The sequence below is a fragment of the Crassostrea angulata genome, chromosome 9 (genome assembly GCF_025612915.1).
Source record: "Crassostrea angulata isolate pt1a10 chromosome 9, ASM2561291v2, whole genome shotgun sequence".
Taxonomy (NCBI): Eukaryota; Metazoa; Mollusca; class Bivalvia; order Ostreida; family Ostreidae; genus Magallana; species Magallana angulata.
Window position 1 is genome coordinate 14,213,890 of NC_069119.1, and position 24,717 is coordinate 14,238,606.

General features: G+C 33.0%; 1 pseudogene; it reads left to right on the plus strand.

Moving 5' to 3' along the window:
* LOC128162129 (uncharacterized) overlaps window positions 1-21,590 on the plus strand; it is an 82,583-nt pseudogene extending 60,993 nt beyond the window's left edge.
* Window positions 21,591-24,717: the final 3,127 nt, after the last annotated feature.

A 24,717-nucleotide genomic window follows, 5' to 3' on the forward strand; every position in this document is an offset into this window, starting at 1 on the left:
TTTTAAAGATTTACTCTATATAATCATATGTTAAATTTCGCCCTTCCATTGTGGGCCCCATTCTACCCCTAGGGGTTATTATTTTCACAACTTTGAATCAACACTACCTGAGGATGCTTCCCAACAAGTTTCAGCATAAAGGGGGATTAGTTTCTGAGAAGAAGATTTTTAAAGATTTGCTCTATATTTTCCTATGTTAAACTTCGATCCCCCATTGTGGCCCCACCGTACCCCGGGGGTCATAATTTTCACAACTTTGAATCTACACTACCTGAGAATGCTTCCACACAAGTGTCAGCTTTCCTTGCCGATTAATTTCTGAGAAGAAGATTTATAAAGAATTACTCTATATATTCCTATGTTAAACTTCGATCCTTCATTGTGGCCCCACCCTACCTCCGGGGATCATGATTTTCACAAATTTGTATCTACATAACCTGATGATGCTTTCACACAAGTTTCAGCTTTCCTGGCGGATTAGTTTCTGAGAAGAAGATTTTTAAAGATTTACTCTATATATTCATTTGTTAAACTTCGACCCCCCATTGTGGCCACACCCTCAGGTGAGCTAAAAAGGTTAATACAATAAGTTGTTAAAGTTGGTTTCTGGAAGAACATAGAATTGTGAGCAAATCTCTGTATCTTGCTTATAATTCGAAGCTTAACACTCAAATATGGTTAGTAAATAGAAATTGTAAACAATTAAACACAAGAAACATGCACTACATGTATAACAAATAAAGAACACAATTTATTTTTTCGAAATGAATCATATATATACATGTATATACCTACATATTTCCGTCAGCGATATCAAACTCTATTTAAACTGAATAAACTCGAGAAAATGCCGAGCATCTCAACAAAACCTATTGCATAAATCTACATGTACCATTACGCAAAAGATAATGCCGAATTACCGATAGAATGAATTGTATTTCAGTACCCCTACATCAGATTTTGCTTAATTTGCTCAGGTAAACGCATTGATATATTTAGCCTCAATTTACTTCACAAAAATCGGCACCAATATATTTTGTATGTTTCAAAATTTCCCTTCATACGCGAACTGTTGCACAACAAGCAAATTCATCATAGTTAGATCGACCCTTTTTCGTATAATGTCATGGCTGCTTTAAACAAAAAACCTCGTTTTAGAAGTATGGAATCATTTTACCGGATGCCGAACCCGAAGCTACTAAACTGATTGAAACACGCCTTTCCTTTATTATTATTTTCGTAATAACTCAGATTTGAAACAGAATTACCCTTTAATTTTTGCAATTTATATTTTCCTTCCCATAAGGATAATTCATGCTAAACTAGGTTGAATTTGTCTCGGTAGTTCTTGAGAAGAAGATTTTTAAAAATGCACCCCCATTTTCTACAGTTTCAAGGTTTTCTCCGCTTTGAATACAGATCAAACTTTTATTTCTGCAATTTATATTCGCCTTCCCATAAGGATGCTTTGTGCCAAATGTGGTTGAAATTTGATAAGCGGTTTTAGAGAAGAAGTTCAAAATGTAAAAGGTTTACAGACGGACAGACGGACGGACGGACAGACAGGCGGACGAAGGACAAAATGTGATCAGAATAGCTCACTTGAGCTTTCAGCTCAGGTGAGCTAAAAAACTAAACTCGGGATTTATAAAGCTAGACTAAAATTTGTATTTTAGCACCTATAACAATCTTCGAAGGTAGGTGATCTGGTGAATTTAAGATTCATAACTTGACAGCGAAATTGTATTTACCAGGACGTGATATGCTGTTTTTTGTGTTGATAAATGAATACAACGTTCAGAGCCCCTTTCATCTTTAGGGCTGCATTTTCAATTACTGATGCTGTTGAGATTCCAAACTGTGTTGGTCTTTTTGGAAGTTTTTGTTTTATTTTACTAATTAAGGTCTTCCGTTTCCAACGGAAGACCTTATAGTGATTGTAATGTTTCTTATTATTATTTTTTTTTGTCCGTTTTTTGTCCACAAGATTTCTCAGAGATGGCTGGATAGATTCTCTTGAAATTTTCAGGACTTATAGAAAATGATAATATCTCTAGGCGTTTTTTTCATTTTTTCAAAGTTCACTTCCTGTCGTCCGTTTCCTGTCCCGCGACAAAAAGCTATGTACAATGAGATCTCAGAAACGATAAAGACTTGAACCTCCAAACTTTGAGGGATGATAGACCTATAGTTGTAGATGTGTTTAAACTATTTTGTTTTGTTCGTCGTAACTTCCGGTCGTTACCGGAAGCACTAAAAAAATAACTACTTTTTCCCATAAAATTCCTTTTCCATAAAATAAATATAAAAGTATAAATACATACATAGGTTATCTATGCGATGTTAACTCAACAAAAAAATTCTACTTCCGGTGAGATATCTCAAACATCCCAGGTAGCTTTTTTGAAACACATTTTGTACAAACGAGATCTCAGAAACTATAAGTGATCAAAGCACAAAACTTTCATGAATGATAGGCATTTAATTGAAAATGTGTTTAACCGGTTTCGTTTTGTCTTCCGTCACTTCCGGTCCACATAGGAAGAGTTCAAACAAATCGAACTGTTTATCAATTTAACTTTTTCCATTGATATTTGTAGTGTGCTGGATGAGAAATGAAGTACAAAGGGCAAGTATACAATAAATATTAAATACAATCTAGATTGAGCACTTCCGTTTGTCCGTTTCCTGTCCCACGTTGAAAAAGCTTGTATCAACGAGATCTCAGAAACAGTTAAGACTTGAACATCCAAACTTTGTGGGATGATAAACATATAGCTGTAGATGTGTTCACAGTTTTTTGTTTTGTTCGTCGTAACTTCCGGTCGTCACCGGGAGCACTTCAAAAATAACTACTTTTTCGCATAAAATTCCTTTTCCTTAAAATAGGTATATAAGTATAAATGTATGCATAGGTTATCTATGCGATGTTAATTCAACGAAAAAATTCTACTTCCGGTGAGATATCTCAAATATCTCAGGTAGCTTTTTTGAAAAACATTTTGTACAAACGAGATCTCAGAAACTATAAGTGATCAAAGCACAAAACTTTCATGGATGATAGACATTTGATTGAAGATGTGTTTAACCGGTTTCGTTTTGTCTTCCGTCACTTCCGGTCCACACAGGAAGAGTTCAAACAAATCGAACTGTTTATCAGTTTAACTGTTTTCCATTGATATTTGAAGTGTGCTGGATGAGAAATGAAGAAAAAAGGGCAAGTATACAATAAATATTAAATACAATTTAGATTGAGCACTTCCGTTTGTCCGTTTCCTGTCCCGCGTTGAAAAAGCTTGTATCAACGAGATCTCAGAAACGGTTAAGACTTGAACATCCAAACTTTGTGGGATGATAAACATTTAGCTGTAGATGTGTTCACAGTTTTTTGTTTTGTTCGTCGGAACTTCCGGTCGTCACCGGAAGCACTTCAAAAATAACTCCTTTTTCGCATAAAACTCCTTTTCCATAAAATAGATATATAAGTATAAATGTATGCATAGGTTGTCTATGAACAATTATGTTCAAAAGGCAAGTATACAAAAAATATTTAATACAATTTACATTGAGCACTTCCGTTTGTCCGTTTCCTGTCCCGAGACAAAAAACCTTATTTCGACGAGATCTCAAAAACAGTGTCGACATGATCAATCAAACTTTGTGGGATGATAGACCTATTAATGTACATGTTTTTACGCTCTTTTATTTTGTTCGGCGTAACTTCCGGTCATCACCGGAAGCACTACAACAATTTTGTTTTTTCTTTATTTATTTCGTTTACATGGAATGAATATATCGGTATACAATCTTAGATAAGTCATCCTTATAATGTTAAATATTCAAATAACTGTTACTTCCGGTGATATATCTCAAATATCTTGATGTAGCTTTCCTTTTTACAAATTTGATGCCCGCAAGAATTTTTCACTGTAAGTGATTGAGACACGAAGCTTTCATGAATAATAGACATTTGATTGATGATATGTTTAGAGGGTTTTATTTTGTCAACTGTCATTTCCGGTTTTCACCGGAGGGATTCAAATAAATCATGTTTTGAACAAGTTTAACTGACTTTCTTGGGTGTTTCATCTAGCCTGATAAACAGTGATGTACGCTAAGCAAATGTATGAGAAATACTAGCTTTTGTTGTTATTAATCACTTCCGATTGTCCGTTTCCGGTCCCGAGACAAAAATATTGTTTCATAGAGATCTTAGATTTGGCAGAGACATGAACAACCAAACTTTGAGGAAAGATTGACTTGTGATTGTACATAAGATTAACATTGATGTTAAGTTCGGTGTTACTTTCGGTCGTCACAGAAAGTACTTAAAAAATTGATTTCTTTTTTATTCTCGTTGTTTTTATTGGAAGTAACGTCTGGATATATCATTCACAATAATTATCATATCCACTTTTTTTTTATGTGAGAGAAGCAATGTCTTACAGTTAAATTGATACATTGTATATCAAAACGGAAGACCTTTTTGTTGCTTTTGCAACAAGAGTCTAGTTGCTTTTATTTTTGTAAAATTCTAATTTAATAACCGATTTAGCCTTATTCTATAAGGACTGCGAACGATAGCATTGTTCAGCCGCCTAACTAAAAGTCATTTTTTGGAAGTTGTGTAATTAAAGTTATTTTTTTGTTATAATGTTAACATTTATGTATATTTAAATTAAATATAAATGATTTGTTCAAACAAAAAAAGATAACGGAAACGGAAATGTTTTCTAAAACATCTTCCCCCCTCCCTCCTTGAAACACAAATTCTTTTCGAGGGGTTTTAATTATTGTTATTTGTCATATTTTTACCAAAGGGTTTGTTGTTTCACGGGGGGGGGGGGGGGGGGGAGGGAATGTCTACAGACCGAAATACATTCCAAAAAAAGAATTTTGCTTTGTAAATTTTCGAAAAATAAGCAACAGATATAAATTAAATCAAATTTTACTTTAATATATATCGTAAATATGTTATTATTAAGTTTTTATGCACATATTGGCCGCTAAATAATATTTTCCTCACTCATAGAGACCGATTTTAAAGAAATTTTTAAGACCCCGCGTAAGCAAAACCTTTGGTTAAAAATAAATAATTTGATTACAAATTTATTTTGATATAAATTGATTAGAATAGGATTATACTTTTTAGTAGAAAACTTAGTTCTTAGCTCACCTGACACCTGAGCTGAAAGCCAAGTGAGCTATTCTGATCACATTTTGTCCGTCGTCCGTCTGTGTCAACCATAAACGTTTATGTGGTGAAAGATTTGTCTATGACATACTAAGTGTTTTTTCAAAATTATGAGCTTAGCTCCTATCATTCAAACTAAAATACGTTATTTAGTTGCTTATGAGTTTAGTTACAGATATAGCTCCATTTAAAATTAACCACATTATCAGAGGACTCGCTTTTTTCGGACTCCGTCGGACGCTTTTTGAAGTTGTCTCCCTTAGCACATGAAAAGTTTTGTAAACTCTCAAGCATATTTCTGACAAAGACAAACATCCGGTTATTTTTGCGCTAGGACTAGCTCATCGGAAGGATGTATTTCTGTACAGGTAAGTTTTTTTCCTTGTATTTAATCAAAGCACATGTTATTTATATCATCTCAAATTATTAGAATTTTTTATCAGGTTTTAAATTCATTTTGTAGGCAGTAGGATGGAAAAGATATTTGTGAAAACGTGTATCCTCGTGTGTCTGTATTTCGACGGGTTTAATGTACTTTACAGATGAGAAAAAAGCAATGATTAATGCTTATTTAGTTGTGGAAGATGTGTGCAAGTCCATATGTAGGATACAGAGAGATGCAACATCTCCAGTTATATCAATCAATAAAGATCATCTCAAACAATATCCTCCTGTTAATTGGGTTTCTGATGATGACTCGATAAACTATTCAGACTCAGACATTGGGGAAATAGATCAGCCACCCCCGAGGAAATGTACAAGAGCGGGCGCCTTATTAAACCGCGGAATATCCTTGATTTATAAAATAAAACTGTAGAATTTAAATAAATTAATGTATACAGTGTTTTGATTTATGGTAAATGATTATTATTTGTTTTATCCTAGTGTTGAGATGCATTATAATTCTGTAAAACCTACACATGTTCTTAAATTATTTTTAACAGATATGTATTTCCAGATGGACTTTCTCGATATTAATGTTTCAAACGAGGAATTGCAGCAATTAATTCCAGGAGAATGAAAAAAGGCTGTTGGTCGACGGCGCCATCTGTTAGGTGGAGACGTGTAGGAAACTAGGCCCTTTTTCTACTTTCCGAAAATATATTAACCATTGGAGCAAAATCCATACTAAACATATTAATATCTTCAAATGTTCTGTGTGTCATAAGAACTTTGTGTTCCAAAATTAAGGTCGCGTACACATTCGCATACACATGGACGCCATTTTAGAGGTTCAGGAAAAGGAAAACATTTTTTACGTTGAACCTGGACACTGAACTTTTCCGCCTAGGTGCGCCGGAAGAAAGAAAAAGAAAGAATTTAGAAGAAAAAAAAAGGCCCATGCCCAGAGGAGGAGACGGGCACAACAGAGGGATCTATTTGCGCCATCTCCCCTGGAAGAGGAATGTCGAATTTATTGTCGAGATAAGGAAATCGATATATTCCCGGGAGAAAACAACGACAAAACATCAGTCATCAAATGTCTTCGAGAAAACGGAAAGAAAGTTAAAAGTGAAGTAAAAAAAATAATGAACATTAAACTGATTAAAGTAATGTATGTCTAAAGACATTTGTTGTACAGTTAAAGTTACATTTTGTTGATTGATTTATAACATGACGTATTATTACAATTAATTTTATTGAATAACATGTAATAACTGTTTAAAGGGGGAGGAGTGTAGTAGTACCAACTTAAACTTTTTCCAAATTCATCGAGTTCGTTATTAATTTTCTCTTTCATCTATTATAAAACGTAAATTCTTACTGGCCATTTCTGTTAAAAGTGTTCACTATTGTTTAACAAGTATGTAAACCAGAGCACAATCTCGGGGCTTCTTCACTGAACCTTGCATCAAGGTACGAAGTCGCTCTCCTTGTGGCAATTTCAGGTTGACTCAAATTCAATATTTATTTTGGGAAATTACTTTTTTGTTCTTTGTTTTTTTTTAGTTATTTATTTTGGTCACTAAGGTACACTAGCTCCTCATCGTAATTAATTATTATTTAATTACGAATAAATTATATTTTCAACTTATCAAATTCTTCTGTTTTTCTTCTTGTTAATAGCCTTAACAGGCGGACTCAATATTATCTGGGTGATGTCATGTATCATGTAAAAACACTATCAATCCGAGTGTAATTATATAGTTTGAAGTAATGGTTTTCTTGTTTTTAATACTTGGAGTCTGCATACGACATAATTTAAAATGCAGGCGCAGTGAGTACAGCAGTAACCTGTTGCTGTTTAATGTAAAAGCAAAATTATAACAGATACTTTACATTGAAAAATAATTACAGAGGTAAATGTGGAGTTTACACAATTATCCATGAACATTATTGCTAAACACATCTTATGAGGAAGATATTTAAAGTTGTATGTTAAATGCATGTTGCATGCATATGTTCAAGATATTTTTATTCAAAAAATATTATTAATAAATCATGAAACTGAAATACTATTCTTTGTTGATTTATAAAAACTGTGTAATTTTGATAAAAATTATTCATGGTTTATACTGCTGTATGGTTCAAAAGTGACATCATTTCTTACAAATTGCTTATTTGTACTTGCATATTAGTACTAAAAAAAGAAACGAGTAGCTACAACTGCAAAGTACTAAATTTTATTCATTCACTGATACAAATTATTTATTTGTACTTGCATATTTGTACAGCATAGTACCAATTTGTTTAAATCGCCTATTTGTACTTGTATATATGTATTAAAACGAGAGGCCCATGGGGCAACATCGCTCACCTGAGCAACAATGGGTGTTCAAAAGTTATTGTGCCATATGGTCGATCGGTAGAATAACAAACAATAAATATTGTAAAGAATTCGAATTTTACACTTATTTTTGCATACACGTAATCTTTGACATTGAACCTTCATGAAATACTATTTTTAACCAGAATAAGAAAATCCTACGCAAGATATAAAACTAAATATTTGGTAGGGGTACACTGTTAAGTTGTTAACTTCCAATTCCCTATATTTTCGTTCTGCCCCCCCCCCCCCCCACTTTGTAAAGCGATCAAAATATATGAGAGCATATAGGTACATTTTTTTCATCAACTACTTACTAGTTATTGTATTTTTAAAAAAATATAATAGTTATTGTTTTTTTATTTTAAAAATCCTACAAATATAAATGTGAAGAAAAAAATTGTACCTCAATGTGCTCAATGACTGTTATTTACTTTGCGTACAAACCAGGATAATTTTCCGCTGTGATATTTTCTACGGAATAGCGATAATTACTTTATCCCTGCAACAGAAATGTGTCAGAACTATGGAAACTGTTTTAAAGACGTCGTTTTTATTTACTCGTGTCTGAAAAACTATGAAAATTGATGTAGATTTCACATTATTTTATTGTATAAAGAGGGGGCCCCAGAGAGTAGGTATATACAGAATATCATTCTTTTATTTTGTTTGTGTAAGTATTTAACATACTCTAATTCATATAGAATTTCTAATGTTCAACCAAAATTTCAGCGTCAATCGTAGAATTATAAGCAAGACACAGAGCTCACAGTTCGCTTAGGTTTGAGTCATATTTTGTTCACATGAGTTTATTACTATCACCGTGTGATTGGGGTTATGGTGATAACTAAATTCTTTAAACCTGAAACACAGGACAGGAGACAATGTAAAATTATATGTTTATTGGTTGATGTCCGTCGCAAAAGTGATGTCAAATATAATTATAATAAAAGATATAAAAACAATGGTACACTGTAAAATCAAAATGAAAGTGCATAACAATGCCACAGATTCATGTTCATGTGTTAATTAAACATCATTTTATAAACACACAATTCATTACACAGGTACAATAATATGTCTACTATACATCTTTATTATAAAAATAAATGATCAAATTCAAAGTGTGTAATTACATTCTAATGGGGGAAATTAGCTAATAATATATTTGCTTGGCTAGAGAGGGACTTGAAAGGAACAGACCAAAAATAGAAAATGCACGTGTGATTGTTTACAACTCGGATGACAGTGACTTCCAGTTTCACACAAAAAGGGGGGGGGGGGGGGCTTGCTTACAGAGAGCAACAATACAAAACCCTAACTTCCGGATTTATCCAAAAAGGGGGAGCTAACAAAGATGACAAACATCATTGCAAAACCTAATCTACTATATACAAGCACTGACTATGGTTAAGCTTAACACATCTATTATCTTAACTCGCATTATCTAAACATTGAGTATGAGTGCACAAGTACTAAATTATACCTTAACTTACAATCAACATAAAACAAGTAAAGCCTGATCAGATGTTCAGTATCACAGGACAAGTTCACTTACATTGATACTTTCTGCATATTTCTTTTTGTAACGAATAAATAGGAAAAACAGCAAGATGGACTGCGCGTTTGCACAAAATGTAGTGTTTACATAACTAAATGTAAAACCTGTATATGGCGGATATACAATATCCGAAAAGTGCTTAAACTTAAAAATCAGTTTCTAATCAAAAATATGTACAGTAAGCTAAATAGAAAAATGTTGTTACTGGATTCTTACACATTACCTAAGTGAGATAAACCTTACTGGTAATTTAAAAATAATACAGCTAAATGCAAAATTCTCATGACACAATTTGATGATATTAAATCATTACTAAAAAGTTCAGCAGCATAACCAGTTTTCTATAAATGTGATAAAAATTAAAAATACAAAGAACAAATAAAATCTACATATCTGAAACACAGGACAGGAGACAATGTAAAATTATATGTTTATTGGTTGATGTCCGTCGCAAAAGTGATCGGACAAAAACCCTATAGCGTCCCCTGTCCCGGTGTTGAGTTATTCTTGCCATTAATTGTTCCCAAAAAGCCGTGAGAGAAGATTAACTCATTCTCGAAATCAAAGAAACGGATTGACACGAGGGCTTTGCATTACAATGACTATTACGTAATTAAGAAAACAGGAATCCTTCGACAGATGAATCTAAATAACTTACTTTTGATTACTTAAAATGGCACTAATTGATTTCACAACTTTTTACGAAAAATACTGTCGAATAGCTTAAGGCTTTTTCTCTAGGTAAATCCACGTTGACACGATTTGCAAATAATATATCTTATCTGGTCAATATAATTAAAAATATAAAATACATTTTGAAATGAGCAAAAATAGAAAAATATATTTGAGGGTCAAAATGACACTATGATATTACATTCAGCTTAAGATTTTTAACTTTTTTTAATTTTTATTTCCTATTCAGCATTTAAAATGGAAAAAAGAATGACCTAAGATTTTCTATTCTTTTATTCACTCACGACCATTTCACTGGTATTTGAGGTTCAAAATCAGTTTATACCAATGAACACAAACACAGTCAAGGATCACATGTACAGTAGGAGTAATAATGACAAAAAAAGGTCAAGTTTACAATACAATAAGTTGTTAAAGTTGGTTTCTGGAAGAAGATACTTTGAAAATTATGTTAATAAATATTGACCAATTTTTTACTTTTTTAATCTTTACTTTTTAAGATCTGTGTACAAACATAGAATTGTGAACAAATCTCTGTATCTTGCTTATAATTCGAAGCTTAACACTAAAATATGACTGCAGAATATGTATGTCATTTGGAATCCTGGTTTCCTTCCCGTAGCCTATTCAGAAGTTGGTCAAATGATTTGTCATCTTTTTGACGCATTATTTCCTCTAATTCAAAAATGGTGAAATGGTCTTACCACAAATCAGCAGCTACACGAGATATAGTAAATATCCAGGAATCCATTACAGGTTTTAACTTACACAAGTCTCCAAATACTATCACACTTACACCACCAAAGGGTTTGCAACACCCTTTTATCTCTTGTAACCTTAAGTTTATGAAATTAAACATTCTTTTCCCCACCATTGATATTTCATCTATGAATACAATTTTCAAATGAAAGAACTTAAATCTCATAGAATCAAGCTGGTGCATATCTAGGGGCTTGAATGCAAATCCTCTTCCAACTGTTATACCAAATGCATAATGTATTGTATTTCCTCCTATGTTATGAGCTGCCTTGCCAGTGCACAAAGAAGTACATTCAGGATATCTGGGTTTTCACCTACTTTATGATTGAAGTACTTAATAAAAGCTTGGTAAAGAGATCGCAAAAGAACACTTTTTCCTACACCTGCTCCACCAGTAAGAAATGTATACAAGGGTGTTTCATTTGTTTTGAAATGGTTTAAAACATTGTAAAAATTAACTTCTGTTTTTCATTCAGACTCTGTACTAATGACCTGTAATTACTATCTGACATTTCGTTCATTGGTAACGATTCATTCTCAAATCGCTTACGTGCTATTACAAAATCCTGACCAATATCATATTTACTGTTTGATACCGTGCCTGTGCAATGACTTTCTGTTCCAGGGTCAAAATAGCCAAAATTATCAGACAAAGCAGAACCCTGAGCAGAATCAATTGTTTCTTGGTGTTCATTTTCAGGCAAGACAACATTTCTTTGATAGTCATCCATATCATCTAGATCATGCAACATGTCCTCTCCAATTTCACATGATAGCTTCATATATCGAGCTTTAACTCCCTCCACTTCATCCTTAACCTTCGTAAAACTTTCTTCATATGTATGACAGCCATGTAAAAGATCTGTTCCTCTTTTCTCCATTTTGTAAACATCAATAACTGCCTATAATGACCTTTCCTATCAACATTTAGTGCAATGGTATGGTATCTCAATACCTTCTGCTTTTTGCGTTTCTTCATAATGGTTCCATCTCTAAATTCAAACAATGTCTGCTCATTATGAGAAAAACTGTCTGTATCTTCATTTGATTCAACTGAACCTAAAATATAATTATAATAATAAACCATACTTTTATTTATATCAATTCCCCTTTGAAACAAGATTACCTTTGGTATGATTGTTTACAAACAAATCCACAACATGTGCTATCTAAAATGCTCCACCAAACCAACTGCATTATCGTGTTTTCTTATTGCATTAAAATCACTAGATACGTTTATCGCTTACATTTATTTTGGAGACCGCGCCCGATAAAAAATTAATTTACGTATCAAATTGTATTTATATCGGGCACGGTCTCCAATTTAAATGTAAGCAATAAACTTAATTAATATTATTAAATGTTTACACCTTATTGTATTCATCTGCCATTTCTTTATTAAGCAAATGTATACTTATGCAATGAACTGTCAATAACCAGGGAGGCAAAGTTGGGTTTTTTGTACACAATTTAGTTGAATAAATGAATAAAAATCTTGTAATACGTTTCATAATTAAAGGAACTTATTTCTTATGCGCATTCAAAAGGCGGTGAAGAGCATGAATTTTTGGATGATTGCCAATCAAGACGATCGCTAGAAGGCTGACGAGCATTAGCTCGACGCCTTAAAAATTATCACAGAAAGTAAGGCATATAAGGTGGCGTTGGAATGCATGGGGAAAGGCTGTTGCGCACACAGCAGAGTAAAAAACCCAAAGTGTGCTTGAAAAATGTCTCCTCAACAGATGGTAAGCTAAACATTTATCTTTAACCGATAAGTTTATGTAGGTAGATTACTTTTATTTTCAGATAGTACACAGAAAAAAACATTTATTGCTGAAGGCATCTGAAATAAAAATTATTATTTTCTTTTCAATTTTCTTTCTATTAGCTGGTATATTTGTAAGAGAAAATGCCCTTAGAAGAGGCAGAAAATGTACTGGTGGAGGAATTAAAAAAACAACAAAACTAAGAGACAGTGCACTTATTGCTAGGACCCAAAGAGATACCTTAAAACAAAGGAGATTGTTTATAGAAAAAAGACATGGTGGATCTGTAGAACATCTCATAATAAGGTTTCCATTTCTTGGAGTTTATTTAATGAACTTTCCTTTTTTACGATTTTTACCGTGATAATGCAATTTACATTAATTAACAGTATAGGAGCCGGTAAAGAATACAGTTTTTTACAGTTAGCTCTTGGTCTAGAATATTGTTGGTATCCCTCACATTTTTAATACTCTGTAGATGATATTTTTTCTTAATATCCAGAACAGAAAAAGTTTCATTTTGTTCAGATTATCCCTATATTATTTCAGATTGATAAAGAATTTTTCCTTATGAAGCAGGACCTTAAAAAAGATGCTATTTTGGGTCACTGGGAAGAAGTAATAAGAAAGGTGTCGCAAATATTCATGGATGAAAATTCAGACTCTGTGAGTGTTATACTTTTATAAGTAAAATTGTGATACTTCATTTGTGATATACATGGGTATAAAGATACAAATATGTAGCATCCTTTCTATATATTTTAACAAGTTCTTGTATATAAATATCTATTACAAGACAAAAATATATACGGTATGTGTGTGTGTGTGTGTGTGTGTGTGTATATATATTTTTAGCTTGAAGAGTTTTTATTTGTTAAAAATGAAAGTAGTTTTTAATGCTTACAAAGGTACATAATACAATACATACTTTTTATATTTTTTTTTTAATAAAAGTTTAGTTCTTTAATCAGATTACATAAATATCAGTAGCTAAATTATTGTTAACTGTTTCAAGTATTGCTTGTACTTCTAATTTTAATTCATGAAATAACCTTGCAGATCGGAAACGTTGCTAAGATAACTAAATCTCGCAGGGAGATTCAGATTTCCTCAGAAAACCGGACCGCGAACCTAACACTCTGGGGAACGATCGCAGAAGACTCATGCATCGAAGCAGAATCAACTTATAACATCATTGCCATTAAGGCAGCAAATGAATTCCGAGGTCAACTGGCCTTCAACTCCACCCCTTCTACTATATTTGAAGTAATTGTTCTTCTCACATTATATATATATATATATATATATATATATATATATATATATATATATATATATATATATATATATATATATATATATATATATATATATAATGGTTATCCATATATAAAGAAATAAAGAATTTCTTTTATTAGATTCCAGAAGTTACCATAAAGCTTTTAAATACATTGGAGGAATCAATTAGGTACAAGAATGGCACCAAACAACCCTTGATTACATCATGCAAGGTATGAAATAAAGCCAGTATCAGTAGTAAAAAAAATAATTTTCAGATGAAAAATTTGATCATTTTTCTGTTTTAAACTTTTAAATGTTTAGATTTGATGCCACTTTTTTATGGGTGTTGCTAAAACGCGGAACGGAAAACGGAACTGAAAGCGGAACGTAATAGAAATAAATCATTTATGTACTGTAAATAATGAAAATATTCAATGTGGAAAATCGAATTTCTATGGACCAAGGTAACAAATTTACCTCTATCCCGCATAATCAAATCGTACGTAAGGGAACTGGAGTACATAAACAATCAATTCGTATGTAAATAATTTCGTATAGTTAATGCTTCATTTTATTTACACTTAAGTTATTATTCGTTATGGAGACAAAAAAAATAATTTGTGTACGAGTCATATATTTTTTTTTGTATGGATGTGTACATTGTTTACTCGTAAAATATAAAACAGTGCATTGTTACTGTACATGCCGCTTTTTAGTAAAACACAAACATAAAGCAAAACAAATTAAAGCAATACGTTTCCTTAATTCTCATCTTAAAAATTTATTTTGATTTTGCGTGTTTAATGGTGTAGAATCGTTCGGTTGCGTGTTTTATCGTTTTTGTTCGTGTATCGTGAAAATTAAGTAAGTTAGTGATCGTCCGTGTATCGTGCGTGATCGTTCGTGTATCGTTCGTGATCGTTCGTGTATCAGAATCGTGCGTGCCGTTTGTCAACAATAACGTTGCTACCACTGTAACCTAAGGGACACGGTTGCGTGAGAAAATTCAACCTTCTGTCAGTTTGAAGCAATCTCGACCAATTGTAATATTGTAGAAAATGCTGCTAGCTACAAGGAATGTTTTTTCTGTCTTTCTTTCATTCTTTAACAGGTGGTTAATCCTGAGGAACTCTACTGCGTGAGAAAACACCGCCCCCTGTCAGTTTGAAGCAATCTCGACCAATAGCAATATCGTAAAATACTGCTGACTACAAGGAATGTAACGACAATTTCATTTTCTGACCAGCTCGATCGGACCAACATGGACACGAACTTTCGGTTAATTAACGGCCGTGCTGTGTGCCCGCCAGGTAAATAGCGGTTGCATTACATGTGTTCGAAATGATAATACGGTCATATATTTTTTGATGAAATATTTATGATTCTGTTTTATTTTCAGTGCATTTTATCACTCCAAGAATGCGGGACCAGGAGTCCGATGAATGTAAGTCATTGTTGAGTTGGTTTTGTATTAACATTGTTATTTATTCGTGTTCTTGTTATTTATTCGTTTTGTTTGTTTTCTTGTTTGTTTTCTTGTTATTTTCATTACAAACGCCGAAGGATAGTACTTTGGTAGTTTTGCTCATGTATATTGTTTCTAGTTGTTCGTTTACTTCAGATACAATCCCTCATCGTTCAACCTCGACGAGCATAACGATTGACAGTGAATGGACACGCGTGTTAATCCAACCCCTGGTTACTACCCTGTTATGCACTTGAGTATTCACCCCCTAGCATAACCACAAACATCAATATATTCCCAGTCTCGTGAACATTGTTCCATTGTCCTTTCTACTTAGGTCAGCACACACACTACCCCCCCCCCCCCCCTCACTACTCAGGCTAGTACACATACTACCTTCGCCCCCACCTGTAATACTACTTGTGTTAGACATCCCCCCCCCCCTTTCACTTCTTAGGTAAGGAACCTACTACCCCTCACCACCCCCTTTCCCAATACTCAGACTAACAGCCAGACTTTCAGGAACACCAATCATTCAGTAATCAAAGTAATTATGTTTATCTTTTTTAAAACTTATATTTATCTGATTAATAATTGGTTTTGCATGGTTTTATTCTTTCAATTTATTCCATCATGTTTTAATTATATATGTTCAAGAAATTTTCCTTTTTCACATGATGTATTAATACCTGACACTGAAAGTTTTGTGTATGTAAAAAATAAGTCAATTAATGATTAAAAAAAATGTGTTGATATTCTTATATTAAAATACATTACTGTATTGATTTCAACAAGAAAATAGATCAATTTTCATTGGGTTTTTTTAATTACAGCTCTAGAGATCAGTATAGCATCATTGGTGCTGGCCCTCCTCCTCCTGCTCGGGTGGATAGCAAAGAGGCTTATGAGACACTGCACCCGAGTGAGGAGGAGGAGCAGAGGATTGGAAACTATTCCAAAGGAACGTGTATGTACTTATTTGTTTTATATTAATATTTTTGAAACTCTTAAATCATTCATTCTGAGTCATATTAAATCAGTTTGCATGTAAAGTTTCCCAGTAAAAATTTTTGTAGCATAGATACATACTTATGTCTTTTGTTTTATACATAGTTTGAAATGGAACCCCGTCAAGGGATCAACCAACCGCCCCAAAGACCAACTGCACCACCCCCGCCACCCCAAGCTAGGTCTCTACCAGAGCCACCCCTGCGGGCGCCTCCAGCCAGGTCTCTGGCACAGCCACCACCGCGGGCGCCTGCGGGGGGGGGGAGATATAATCTCCGCTCAGCAAAGAGGTAATTCAATGTTTAAAGTTCTCTCTCTCTCTCTCATACCAATGTATTTTTTTTTTACATGAAAATATGAACAAGCTCTTAACATTTCTCTTTCAAAATATGACGAACTGTATTTTTAATTTTCATTTTTTTTCAAAACCAATTTTATATATATATATATCTTTTTTCTCTTTAATTTCAGACCTAGGACAGAGTAGATGGGGCCAATCGGCAAGGTCTTCCAAGAAGAAGAAGATTGTTTTTTTTTAAATAATTAAATTTGTTTTTACATGATTTCAGTATTTTCTTCTTTTTTAAAATGAACAGGAAGGAATGTCATGCGCGGATCCAAGAAAAAAAATCGAAAGGAGGTGGGGGGGGGGTGTCTGACAGTTATTTGAAATACCAGGGGATTCGAGGTGTATTTTTGGAACTTTTATAATATAATTAAAAAAAAAATAGAATTTTGAAGGGTATCTCTGACTCGTCCCTTCCTCCTCCTTTTCTAGATCCGTGCATGAATGTTGCGTAGTGATCCGTCCGCAAGTCGTAAAATTATAGAGGTTTAACCCTCCTAGTAAAGTTTACCAATCTTCTCGTAATGGAATCATTGATATATGATAAAGGGAAAAACACATTTTTAAAAGATCACATTGATAATTTATTAACATTAAATTGTACAATAGTTAATTCTTTTCTTCATCCACGCAGTCCTGTGATCTGAAATATAAATTGTTGTAAAAAGTCGTTACGAATACTACAAAACAATTATGAAATGAGAGACAATATATACAATTTAAGTGAATGAACTTACACAGGGATCTCGTCGGACTCTGAGAGGTCTCTATCGTTGCAATGAAATGAAAAAAACAAAGGAAAATTTTTATATTAGAAACAAGAGCGAGTATTAAAAATAATAAGGATTTTTTTTTTTTTTTTTTTTAGATAATTTAGGTAGTGTATAAAAAAAACTTACAAGGGAATTGCTAGAACTTCCGAACTGAGAAAAAAAATAAAATCTTAGTGAAAACAACCTCAATTTTTTCCCTTAGTTGAATTCTTTTAGAATATGAAAATTGATAGTCTATACGAAACAAAAGAAGATTAAAACCTACGACGAATTGATGATGATGGTGGAGTCTGCACTGTAAAACAGTATATTAATATTTATAAGTTTTATGAAATAATTGGAATTAGTTTTTTGTTTTATTTAATATTTAAATTAAAAAGACTTGTGAGCGATAAAAAATAAATAAAAATAAAATCTAACCCAATGGGCGACAGTTCCCACTGAAGGGAACCGTCCTCTCCCCGGTTAAGTCTTCTTGGTTTACTGAGAAAAGAGAGATAACTTAAAAATAGTGAAAATATTGGATATATTAACTATGAGATCAGATTACCCCTTTCCCCTTTCTGAAATTATTATATTAATTAATATTACACTTACCAATTCCTTTTTGGGGCCCTAGGTGTGGTATTATATTATATTTTTCTGCATAAAAATTTATAAAAATAATTAATATATATTCTGCATTAAATTTCAAAAAGTAGAACTCATACATTTGGTAAGGTGTATGAAAATCAAGGTGTGAAGGTTTTATCGAAATTTGGCCCCCACGTGCATCATCTTGTTACCAAAAAATCGATGATGAAATTCGAATGGTAAATCGAGTTGAAAAATATGCAGGTATTTTTATAACAAAACACAAGGTATTCTCTTTTTTATATGTTAACTTTCTACTGTTTATTCCTTTTCCCCCCACTTTTTGATGCGATGCATCAACTAAAAAAATGTGACCTCGTGTTCCGTAAATTAAATCGCGGGGTATGACACTTTGACAGATAATCATCGTCTGCAATCCGATCTTTTAATGGGAAAATAAATGGATCGTGAGTTAAGTACATCTTACACCTTTCACAATCTAACAAGTATTTTCTTTCCATCACGCCCCCCCCCCCCCTACTAAAATATAAAAATAATTAAGTGTCGGAATGACAATCCACATGTCATCTCCCTACCATCTTCTTTGAAAGATGCGCACTCAATAAAGTTCAATAGTTGAAAAATGATGGCGTAACATCCGAACTTTTTCCGAAAAAAGTCTCCTCATCCCTGAATTATTTTTTTACTAATAAACTTGCATACTTATTTTAAGGATTTCTTTTATTTTAGATTTTTATTCGTTTCTTTTTTTAAACAGTTACAAATTCATAAAATTGACTTTACACTCACAATTTAAATAATAGTATGTGAACACGCCGAACGGAACTCGAACCCACGACCCTTATATTACAGAGGCGACGCTTAACTAAATGCGCCATGGTGACTGTATATCTATCCTATTATCATGCAACGTTTGTTCTTGAAGGAATTTGTTTGTAACTTAAAAATATGGTCATTGTGGTTTTAATTTTAATAAAATATAGTGGATATGTAAAATATTACAAAACAATGTTAATATGTCAATGCTATATGTACATAAATATGTGTATTGCATTCTTAGATTTCATAGAAATCAGTGGGAATAAACAGCCCGCTACAGCGGTCATTTATGTTGCCAATTCATTCATCGCGTTTACTCAAGCAAAGAAACAAAATGTTCAGGTCTACAAGTGTCTACTCAGCACTTTTCCACGTAAGCACGCGGAGCATGAATGTCATTCACAAAGATCCATTCGAACACAGCTAATAGCGCGATTGGTAACAACCAATCAAAAACTACTGTTTTATTCAACTGGCCAATAAAAATAAAACCTTTAACAGTTTAAGGTTAAGAACTGCCAAGTCAGCACTTTTTACATGTATATATATTGCACCATAAATCTGTTAAATTCATTCAGGCTCCCTGAAGAAACGAAAGTATGGAGGATCAGGCTACAAAAAAGTAAGAGTTGTTGTTATTACGTGCTGGTATCTTATTTCTATATAACTTTTTAATTAATTTATAAACGGGTCAGTGTGCAAAACAAATGCGTTATATATATATATAAGTTTGTATGTTTAATTCATTTAGTATTGACGCTTGTCTCTATCAGTCTGGTATATGTTTGATCAGTAATTTACAACTTTGTGTTTTCTTCGTGTTATTGTTGTGTTGTCTTTTGGTGACTTTTTTTGCCTGAGAAAGCATAATTTACATCCAAACAGTATCAATAAATGAATATTTCTTTCTATTTATTCAAAGCATTTCAGAATGTCAGTGTATATTCTTCATGAACATACTATAAGGACAATTATAAGCCGTTACGAAAAGTCTGGAAGAAGTTTAAAATACTACGTTCCGGCTATTGTCCAGGGGGAGACAACAACCAAAAACATTTTTACGTTTAAGAAAACGCCTATCGAGTCCCTGAAGCCGGGGAGGCATTATAGGCTCGTAAATGGCACGTGCCACCCCACCTTTGGCAACGAACTTAGGCGGACTCAATCGTAAGTTGCTTTTTTGGTTTTGTTTTTAATTTACGTCCTTATATTTTAAACAAAAACATACCAAAATAAACACAAATACTAACTCCCACTATGTATATCTATATGAACTAGAAAACTGACCAGTCAGGAAGGGCCCCGCTATGACAATTAATATAGAGAAGTGAAAAAAACTTTGAATTCCATCCTCTTTATATTAACAATGATGAAAAATAAATGCCCTGCAGAAGATGTAAAGAACTGGAATATATAGGATCTCGTGATTTATAGTTGGATATGATTTTCATCCAACAATTAAAGTGTTTTTTTCTTGAGCCTTAGTGGTTTTTCAGAAATGACAGAATGGGTTTATTATCTGATTACCTGTTAGAATTAACTGCATTAATGCAGAAAAAAATAAAATAAATAATTAAAAAATAAAATAGTGAAAACGGATACCTTAATATGTATCTTGATTTTAATATTAAATAAAATTATTATAAATCATTGTGTACGGTATTTTAACCAAAATAAAATATGAATATTATATTTTAAATCCATATTTCAAAGAATGTACACAATACTACACATCATTCAAAATTGACCTTAACTTCAAAACAAAGTTCATTTGCAGACACAGGCAGTGCAGTAATTAATCTCATTGTGACAGATAAAGATAAAGCTTAGGATTTTCTTCCTGTGGAAGGTTAATTAATCCCAAAGGACAAATATTGCACAGCCTTCCGTGTATACAATGGTAACATTCTCAGCAGTTATCTCTCTTTGCTAATTCATTCTAAGCAGTTATCTCTCTTTGCCCATTCATTCTTTTGCATAGTTAACAATCTACCCCACCACCCCAGCTCCAAACCAGAAGACATAGAGAACCAAACTTAGCATCAAAATATGTATTTCTGCCTACTGAACTACCATACCAAATTTGAACTTGATTGGGAAACCATAAAAAAAGTTATTAGAAAAAAACAGGAAATTTGTGGACGGAAGAGTGACAGACGGACGGACAGAAGGACGGACGGACAGAGTGATTACTAAAGGGCACCCGCAAATCCTTGCGGGGCCCTAATTATAGGAATATTGTGTAGTTTATTTGAATATTGTTTTGTAGATCATGGACACCCTGTTTGAGTTAACAGAGGATGAGAAGAAAATAAAGACATATCTCTTTTCCCCGACTACATTTACTATGGCTGAAGTATCCTCGTTGGCTAACTGCACGAGACTCTGCCTTGGCCCGGTACAAGTAAAAAGTGTAAATGTATAAATAATGTACATTGTACGTCGGTGTCTTTTTGAGTATGTACAAGCGTACATAATATATTCATATTTGATTTCAAATTCAGATTGGTGAGACCGGTGTTGACTTCAACAAACAGCGTTGCTACTCTTCCACACCTTAACAAAGTTTGAGGTAAAATGGATATACACTATCTCATTGCAATATCTTATCAAAACTTTTTTTTTTGTAAAATCAATGCATTTAGACAAACATATTGCTTGCAAATCAAAGTCTGTTTTTCAAGTAAGATATTAAAATATTGCTTTGTCCGATTTTTTGGTTATTACAGTATCAATTTTTTTTTTCCATACAAATCATTTATCTATTTACACCAGCAGAATCAGTCTCCTTTCAAAGTTAGAAATATTCAAAGTAAATAAAAATAGTTTCTTTTTGGGCAAGCGAAAAGACAAACCAAAATGCATCACGGGGATGTTTAGGAAATGAAACCGCTTGGTTCCGTCCCCCAAATAATTGGGGTTATTCAACCCGCATGCTATGCATCGATTGTAAAGTAGGCAGACTTCAAAAATATTAACGAACAAAACGTACACATGTTTATTTGTAATTTGTCTGATCATTTCGACCTTTATTTAAATCGATGTCAAATTCGTAATACAACCATACCCATCTTGTCGTCAGTGGTGAAATTTAACATGAGGCGAAATAACGCGGTACCATTTAATGTCGTTTGTTTTGTTAGCAAATTTTGTATGTATTTTTCTTCATTGAAATTTGGCATACTTGACGGTTAAAACTACTGCAATGTCTATTATTATACATATACTAAGCATAGCCATCGTTCAAAAGCGTGCATTAAACTTGATATAAAATCGGACAAAGCAGCTTTGACATTTTTCTTGAAACTCAAATATTTTACAGCGGATTCTTAAGAAATATTCACGAATAGTACAAAAATTCGAGATCTTTTATCACGTGCATTTTTGTTGATGACGTCACTTCTGGTCAACCGTTATGTTCAGTTTTTTTTAAAGTGATTTTTTACTTCCCTTTTTTTCAAAAACGATTAAAGATAGATCATTAAAATTCTCAGGAATAATATATTTTTGAATTTCTAGGGGCGATCAGGTAAAACCATGATCGGCCGTCACTTCCGGTCTAAGATCATTAAAGAGCTGCATAACCTGATACGAAAAACGTGCAAGACTGTTAGGACCCACGTTTGTTAACGTTCAAGATTTTCATAGATCATAAAATAAAACAATATGACTTTTATACCTTTTATTTCAATTAACCTACCATACCCCATCCCCATGGGTTAGACAGAAACTCTCCCTGTGGGGCATTTAATTGAAGAAAACCAGACCAAAAACCCCTACTATCAATCATATCTACTCAATTTTCCAGATTTTCAATATCCAACCATTGTTGTTGCATTACCATCTGACATTTATCCCTTAATCATTTTAAATGTTCTCCTTATCAATCATTTTAGTTAGTCAATTAATACTTTACTATTAGCAATTTTATCTGTTTATTTAGATAGTTCCAAAGCAGCTTTTTCAAGCAATAAAAAGACTTGTTTAACTCTTTTAATCATACAACCTTCTTCTAATTACATCACTTTTAATGATTAATTACTAAATATTAACAAGCAAGGGAAGATAACTCCATTAACTGTTGAACACCCCCTCCCAAAAAAATTTCCATATTCTTTCACAACATCTTAATTTTGATAAACAACTTTATTCTTTGTGTTTTCTAAATATGTGAATTTACTCGTTTCTTTAATTAAAATTCCAGAGCAGAATAAATAATTATGACATCCCCCCCTTTAACTATAACCCTTGCCTTACATAAAGGTGATATGTAATATACATGTAATAAAAAATGATAGCTTTATATTTTTTTTGGCAGTTAATAATGGTCTCGCCCTAGGGCCTGAACCCCTGACCCAGGGTATGAGTTTCACAAATTTTGTTAAGAGCTTCATAAACATCATGCATACATTTTTATCCTCACACATATGGGAGTAGAGAAAAAGATTTTAAAATATTTGGCTTTTTAATGCACATTTGGCCCTGCCTACAATGTCCCGATGGTGAGACGTTTAACACCAAGAACAGTAACAATTGGCCCTGTCCTTTTCAGCAACAAATTAAAAATGTGAACGGGCGACATAGGATGACGGACAAAGACCAATGGCAATAGGTCACCTGAGTGACTCAGGTGACCTAAAAATGATATCAATTTGTTATCTATAAGGTGATAGTACAATAGGATAAAAGGGTTTTTAAAATTGCAATTATTGTTACAGTTTCTACTCAAAATATATAATAGGAGTGGAATGAAAATGTCCTCGTTTAGATGCTTCACAACAATTTGATAATTGCAGATAAAAAGATGAAAATGTTCAAAAGTTGTTGACAATAATGGACAAATATGTCACATGAGTGAAATCAAATTGCAAAAAAAAACCAGAATTATACATAGTTTGGCATCTATATCTATTTGAAGTCACGGTTCCAAAATGAAATAATTCAATCCAAAGTAACTGTTGCGAAAAGAATAATCATAAAAATCAAACATCAGTAGTTGGAATGTCCTCAAGTTTCTCTAGAATGCAAAGGTTTAACTTATTGATGCAAGTGTTGGAGGTAGGTAGAAATGAAGCTGCAGACAAGACAAAACATAAAGATGGGGGCAGTGCATATCCAAGTATTGGTTCCTCATCTGCTCCGGTAACAAACTGCAATATACGGTTTAATGTTACATTGCCTCTACGACCACCTGAAAAATGAAGTTGTAATGCATCAAGACTGCCATTTCTGAAAAGCAAAAATATTTTTAAAATGGATAAAACAGTGAGCAAGCTCAAATGCAAAATAAAAACAAGAGGCCCATGTGCCATATTGCTCAACTATACAAACTATGACATGCTGCTTATTGTCATGTAATATCGATCAGAAGAATTTTACACAATCGCTTATCTAGAGTTGTCTGTTCATGCCCGCGAAGAATTAACTGAATTTCTAAAACACCTATTCTTTTTAGAAGATTTGGTAACTCTAAATTTTGGAAACTTCAGTAATATACTTATTACAGGCATATTACTGGGCCCAATATTTTTGTGTTTCCTTTGATATGGTCCACAAATTCAAACCTATCTCTATGATGAAATAAAATCATCTTCAAATAAAATAAAATTGTCATATCTTTCTTCACTGCTTTTCTGCCATTCAAACACCATCAAAAAACTCTACAAAAATATGTGCGGCTTGAGTGTC